Source organism: Nanorana parkeri, unplaced genomic scaffold (assembly GCF_000935625.1).
Source record: "Nanorana parkeri isolate BGI_ZX_2015 unplaced genomic scaffold, ASM93562v1 scaffold48, whole genome shotgun sequence".
Lineage (NCBI taxonomy): Eukaryota > Metazoa > Chordata > Amphibia > Anura > Dicroglossidae > Nanorana > Nanorana parkeri.
In genome coordinates this window covers 377,064-384,395 of record NW_017306316.1, presented here as the reverse complement: position 1 = coordinate 384,395, position 7,332 = coordinate 377,064, and positions in this window count along the sequence as shown.

Sequence of the window (7,332 nt, the reverse complement as noted above, 5' to 3'; positions counted from 1 at the left end):
AATCCATCCTTTATTTCTGCCGGAACCCAGAACTGTCAGAGCTCCGGCCAAAGGAAGCTGGAGCTGACAGGAGCAGCTCTGCGGTCTGCATCTGACAGAGATGCAGACCGTGGAGCTTCTCCCGCAAGTCAGGTACGTGGTCTGCGACCATGTGCCTGACTTGTCAGTGGGCTGCGGGCCACATAGTACCAGCTTAGGGCCGGTACTTTGAGACCCCAATTTCAGCGCGCCTTCACTGTATTTCCACTGGCCAAATGCGAGCAGGCGAGTGGGAATTTTGAGCCCTGCCCTAAGCTATCAATAGCTTTAAATGCCTTTACAGATCATCCGTTTAGAGTTAGCCATAAATGGGGGAGCTAGAATTATTTATTATATATTATTTATATTATTTATATTATTTGTTATTAGCTATTTCTCTCCAATGTGCGTGGTGATACCCAATGTGAGTTGAGCCATTGTTGTTTACATACACGTGCGTCCTATGCACATTTGCATTTGTGTATGCGCAGGGCAAAGGGTTGCTTTTAGGTTATTTTATATTTGTATTTATTATATTATGTTTTACATTTTTAACACTTTTATGTTCACTTAACTTTATTGCTATCATAATAGGGCTAACAATCCCCATGTGATAGCATTGGGCAGGGGACAGGCACTCTGTATGGAGACATCAGGGTTGTATTAGACCCCTGATATTTGCCCTGTCCTCTGGTCCTCTGCTCCAACTAAACAAGCACATGCTGTCATGTATCCGCCATTTGCCCAACTTTGCAGCCGAGATTTTGACAACTCTAAACCTGGAAATGTTCAGAGCTGAGTGCTTCTAGTTTCACACTCTGGAGAGAACATCAGGGAATGAATGTTCCTCAATGTCTTTCTGCTCACCATCCTGTTCCTGTCTGCTGTGGTCTTGGGCTCCTAGATGGAGTGGGAGAGCATGGGAACCATGGAGGGGGGTCTGGTGGGCAGGTGTGCAGCACACTGCGAATCCTCTAAAATTATTGGGGGGTTCTACCGCTGCCCAGATTACTCTTATCTAACAGCTGGGAGACTGCTGAGAAAAGTAGAAAGCTGTGAGCTTGTTTTGACCCTTTGAATGCCTGGGCATATAGGATACGTCCAAAGAGCTTATGCTTAAGTGAGAGACAACACTCAGCATCCTGTTTTGGAGACAGGAATGTTTGATACATGCTGTAAGCTCTGTACTGCTTCCTCTGTCCTGTCACAGTTCCTGTCACACTAGGACAAGAAGTGTGCTACTGGCATTAAAATGGGTGAAACTAAAGTGAAAAACTAATTCTGCCACCACATCTAAGGACAAGTAAGCTGTTACATTTTTGTTTTTGGGTTAGGATATGCTTTACTGATGGGGGAAGACTGGTTTACACTTGTAAGCTGACCTGACCTGACCTGACAGAAATGTCTAGCTGCTCCAGGGATCGTGGTTAGGAGTATTGTGTGGCACCTAATCCACTGTTAGGTCCATGATGTTACTAATTACTGTGAAGATGCCTTATGTTTTGGACATATTGGTATATTATGTGTCTATATTTTTCTTTACATTTTTCATGCACACATTTATTTTAACAATAGCTTTAAAATAACGACTTTGTGGCAAATGAAATATAGAGTTGATGAAGGTATTGCTATGTTTTAAACAAGTAAATATCACAGATCTATTGTAGAGCTAGTAATACAGTATCTGTAGTTTGTGGATAGATTCAAAGGTGCATGATACTAATCTAGGCTCCAGCTGTTACAGCATGGTACCACATGGTGGCACTAGAGAGCTAAGGAGACAATTCATAGTGAGGCCCAGAATGTCTCTCAGGTCATTTCACTCAGCAATGCACGGAAGGGAGTTATTTTTTGAGCAATCAGCTTTTCTCACATTTTTTTCTATAAGTTGATTATCTTGATTATCAGTAACAAAATAATGCTTTTTAAATAAAGCCTGTCATGAGAGAATTCTTTAAAAAGGCTTCAGATCATGCTGCTTTTGGCCCTTTTCCTGCCAGGCTGTTTTTTCCCTAATTTTTCATTTGTACAATTAGTTAGATTATTATTATTATTATACAGGATTTATATAGCGCCAACAGTTTGCGCAGCGCTTTACAATATAAGGAAGACATTACAATCACAATACAATTCAAGACAAGATGGTAAGGAGAGCCTTGCCCCTGGGGGCTTACAATCTAAAAGGGAGGGCCAAGTGATACATGAGGAGGTAGCTGTGTGGGGATGAATTGTTTGAGAACGTGGTTGAGCGGTTAGGTTGAGGTGGGATAGGCTCCCCTGAAGAGATGAAACTGCAAAATTCATTGAAGACCCCCTCTATTTCTTAAATGAAGTTAAATATAATATCTAGATATTACGTGTGATTTTCAACCAATGTGTGGTGGTGAAAATGTATTTCCAGTAAAAAATGCAAATGCAAAATTGTCATTAATGGAGTTGTAAAGTTTCAGCATCTACTATCCTCTTATAACATCAGTATTGTAATAGGAATCTACTCTTTAGTTGTTTTTGGTAATTCAATCAAACCTTACTTGAAAAAATGCTGCATTCTGTCTTATTTATTTATTACAGGTATTTATATAGCGCCAACAATTTACCAGCGCTTTTACATAGTGTACATTCACATCAATCCCTGCCCTCAGGCTGGGTTCACGTTTTGACGCGCTGAAAAACGCCCTACGCCCGAAATAGTACAGGAGCTTCTTTGGGGTGGATTTCAGCGCGTATCCATTGGTATTCCCCAGTGTGGCTAGGGGTTAACAAAGCGGTAACCCCGAGCCACACTCGGGAATACAGCGTAGGTCTTACCTTGTCCGCGATCCCAGCTGTGTCCTCCGGCCGCTGCCGTCTTCCGGGTTCTGTCCCTCGCAAGCGTCCGCGTCGCAGGGGGACGCAAACTGCCTCGGCCCCAGCGCCTGTCCCGCTCGAGATCCCGACCATCGCAACCTGTCCCGGTCCGGGCACGAAGAGATGTGGATCTTCCCTCTTCTGCAGAGACCTGACGTGCCTTCGAGAATCTATTCTCCGGTTAGGGGTATTGACGTTCGGACACTCGGGACACCTTTGCAGTGCAGCATCGCCTCCAGGACTTGAAGTGGCCTCGGGGTCCTTACCGGTCGGATGTCTCCAGGAACTTTCTTCAGGAACACCCCACATCTATTCTGATATCGGTGGGGGTCACCGAGATGTATCGACGGTGCCTGGGTAGGGAGTTCCCTGTAAGGTGTATCCTGTTTGACCCTGTTATGACTGTTTTTAGTTATGCAGTTTTGTTTAGTTCCTCCATAGTTGCCCGTCATTATATTTGTTCATTTTACTGCTTAATGTTGATTAAGCGCCTTACCAGTGTAGACTCGCGCTGGGTGCTATTATTGCGTCGCCGAGCGGGAGTTTTTACATGAAAATTCATATATCGTTGTTGTTCTTAGTGTCCTGGGGGGGGTTCGCGGGGCCTTCGCGGGGGGGTCTGCCACTCCCGTGGACGCTCGGCGGTCCCCTCTCTCAACTATGTGCCTCAATGTTTATATTGCTTTTTCACAAGACCTTTCTGTGCCACACATGGGGATACTCGAGTGGAGACACCGTCTGCCCTCCACGTTTGCTTCTATTGGCATGGCCTTTGCAGAGAGGTACTGTGGGATCCCCACCACTATAAATGTGCAAGCATGATGACGCTACATACTAACGGCCTCTACGGGTGTTCCTCTGGACGCCTGTCTTGACACTTTCCCCCAAATAGTGTTCACCCCCAAGGATCCGTCTGGTACGGCTTGGGAGTTTTTTCTCTGAACTTCGGTTCCCATTAGTGTTTTTTTTTGTTCTATTCCTTTCCTTCCCCATCTCCCTCCGCCCTATATCCACTTCTCCCCTCTCGGTCCCTACCCTTTACCCACCTTCCTTTCCCTCTCCCCCTCTTGCCCCCCCTCCCCACTCCTCCCTTCCCCGCCCACCCCACTACTTCTTACTTTTCATTCTTTTCTTCTCCCCCTTCCCTTTCTTGCCCCTCTCTGAAGGGGTTACCAGACCTCTGCACATCCAGCCTAGGGATGCCCCCGTTCCGCCTTATCTCTGATAACATCCCCGAGAAACGGGCCATGGTGCTCTACGACCTCCAAAGGCAGCGAGCTCATATTGGCTTCTTACAAGAGACCATTTCCGCTTAGGCCACGCCCCATCGCTCAGAAACTGCAGATACCCGACGGCGTACCATAGCTTCTCGCCTGATAAGAGATCTAGGGGGGTCTCGATCGTACTTGCCAGAGGACTGCCGTGGACTTATGTGGACATGCAAGCAGGGGAGGAAGGCCGTCTATTAATGGTGAAGGGTAAGATAGAAGCGCAGATGGTCACCCTCATCAATGTGTATTTTCCCAATCAAGCACAGATCCCATTCCTTGAGAAGGTACTGACCCTGATAGACGACTTCAAGGAGGGGATTCTAGTGATAGGGGGGGACTTCAATCTCTTACTGGACCCGGAGGTGGACTCCTCCAGGCCTACCTTGCGCCTGTCAAGTGCGGCGCGGCGTCGGCTTAAGAGGTGCCTTCACTCTCACCAGCTCTCCGACGTATGGAGGGTCCACCACCCCCAGGGCCGGGACTACTCGTTCTTCTCCTCGGCCAAGCAGACTTACACTCGAATCGACTACTACTTCCTGGTCCACCATTCCGCCCTTTCCCTGGTTTCTGGGACAGCGATAGGCAACATTACCCTCTCTGACCATGCCCCTGTACAGATCCAGCTTGATGTGGGCACGATGGGAGCCGGACCATGGCGTTGGCGATTGAACGAGGCTCTAATTCAGGACCCGACTCTTGAGGGGGAAATTGCGGATGATCTGCGCACCTACTTTTCCCTAAATCAGACCTCTGAATGTTCCCCTTACTCGATTTGGGAAGCACACAAGGCCTACATTAGGGGTTCCCTGATTAAGTTGGGGTCCAGAGTCAAACGCCAACGCCAGCAGCAGATTGAGTCTCTCTTGACGGAAATCCATCTTCTCGAAACCAACCACAAACGGTGCCCAGACCAGTCACTGATGGCCAAAGCTGACTGTGTGTAGAGACTCGCTGCGCTCCTTATGTACCCAAAGAGCTAAGGCAATGCTAGTTAAATGCAGGCATCATTTCTACGAATTTAGTAACCAATGCAGTAGATCTATGGCCCATGCCCTACGGCAGCAGAGGTCTAAGACCTTTGTGGCTGCAATGAAATCGCTCTCGGGTGCCCTTCTCCATCTTTCATCAGAGATGGCAGATAACTTCCACTCATACTATTCCTCCCTCTACAATATTCCGCATCCAGGGCCAAACGGAACAGCAGAGTTACATTTGTCCCGGATCAAGTCATACCTGATCTCGTCGGCGCTCCCCTCGCTTTACCCCGAAGTGGTTGAGCTCCTAGAGAACCCGATAACGGACCTCGAACTCACGGAGGCTATAAAGCTGACTAACTCAGGAAAAGCCCCGGGCCCGGATGGATTCACCCTGCTTTATTATAAGCAATATGCCTCCATCCTCGCCCCCCACTTTGTGCGAGCCCTTAACTCGGTGAGAGACACGGGGGTTCTGCCACGAGACTCGCTCGCTGCGCACATAACGGTGCTCCCGAAACCGGGGAAAGACCCGAAGGTCTGCCCGAGCTACCGTCCTATCTCCTTATTGAATGTGGACACCAAACTATTCTCTAAAATACTCTCTATGCGGCTTCTACCTTACGTTACGGCGCTAATCCACCCTGATCAGGCCGGTTTCATCCCCACGAGAGAGGCCAGGGACAACACCACCAGAGCCCTGAACCTAATCCACTCGGCCATGTCGAAGGCCACCCCCGCCCTCTTGCTATCTACGGATGCGGAGAAGGCCTTCGACAGGGTCGATTGGTCTTTTATGAAACACACCCTAGAACATGTGGGCCTAGGACCGCATATGCTTTCGTGGGTGATGTCCCTTTACTCCACGCCAACAGCCAGGGTCCAATTGAATGGGTCACTATCGCAGGTTTTTTCCATCTCCAACGGTACCCGGCAGGGATGCCCACTATCCCCACTAATCTTTGTACTCACCCTAGAACCCTTGCTTCGCTCGATCAGGGCCAACCCTGATATAGGAGGCTTAATAGCCGGGGGCCGAACCCATAAAGTGGCCGCTTACGCAGATGATCTGCTCTTTTTCCTGACCTCCCCGGAGGTGTCCATCCCAAACTTAATTAGAGAATTCTCCAAATACGGGGATCTTTCAAACTTCCATATTAACGCCCAGAAATCGGAGGCCCTGACCCTCCCCCTGCCTAGCCATAGGGTGCAAAGAATGCAGCGCAACTTTCCATTTGTATGGTCTGCTTCCTCCCTGAAATACCTAGGAATCCAGCTTCCACGGAAACTGGATGATACCTACTCTCTCAATTTTGTACCACTGTTGCAGAAGATCAAAGAGGATATATCGGGATGGTCTCGTTTGGCCTTTTCTTGGACAGGCAGAGTTAATGTCATCAAACAAATTGTACTCCCGAGACTGTTATATCCGATCCAGACGCTGCCCGTCTCGATTCCAAAGGGGTTCTTCGTGTCAGTTCAGTCCCTGATCACGAGATTTGTGTGGGGGTCAAAGCCGGTTAGGATCCGCCATTCTATTCTCCGACGTCCCAAACGGTCGGGGGGCTGGCCCTACCCGACCTTAACTTCTACCATATGGCGGCCCATCTAACGCGGATTTTGGACTGGTGCCGCCACGAGAAGCTGAAACCTTGGGTTTCCTTAGAGCAGTCTTTTTCGCAGCTACCCCTCAAAACGCTCCCGTGGTGCCCTAGGATCTCGCAGGTGCTACATTCACACCCCACGCTGGGTCCGACTTGGAAGATCGCCAGAACGATCTTTGACTCTAGACTGATCTCCCCCTCCCCATCCACGCTTCTACCGGTGATTGGGAACCCCGAGTTTTCCCCTGGGCTACAGGACCCGAGGTTTGTACGACTGGGTCTTCAGGAAAAGTTTAGGGCACTTCATTTCATTCAGGGACCGGGCTGGCCGACATGTTCTGACTTGGACAGGGACCCCATCATGGGACTTACCCACTTCTTCGCCTCTCTCCCGCGCCCCGGATTGATGACACGCGTTAATTTATAAAAAAAAAATAATAGGAAGATGGGCAAGTGGAGAGGTATTGCTACCCAGGTTGTCCCTGGCTATGATCATTTAAGCAGCTCTGAAAAGAACAACTGTGGAAAGTTAATGTCTCTTATGTGTAAGCATTGTGCTGCTCTTTTCCTGGCTACCTGTAGGTCTTGCAGAGGTCCCCCATCAAGACCCAAAAACCT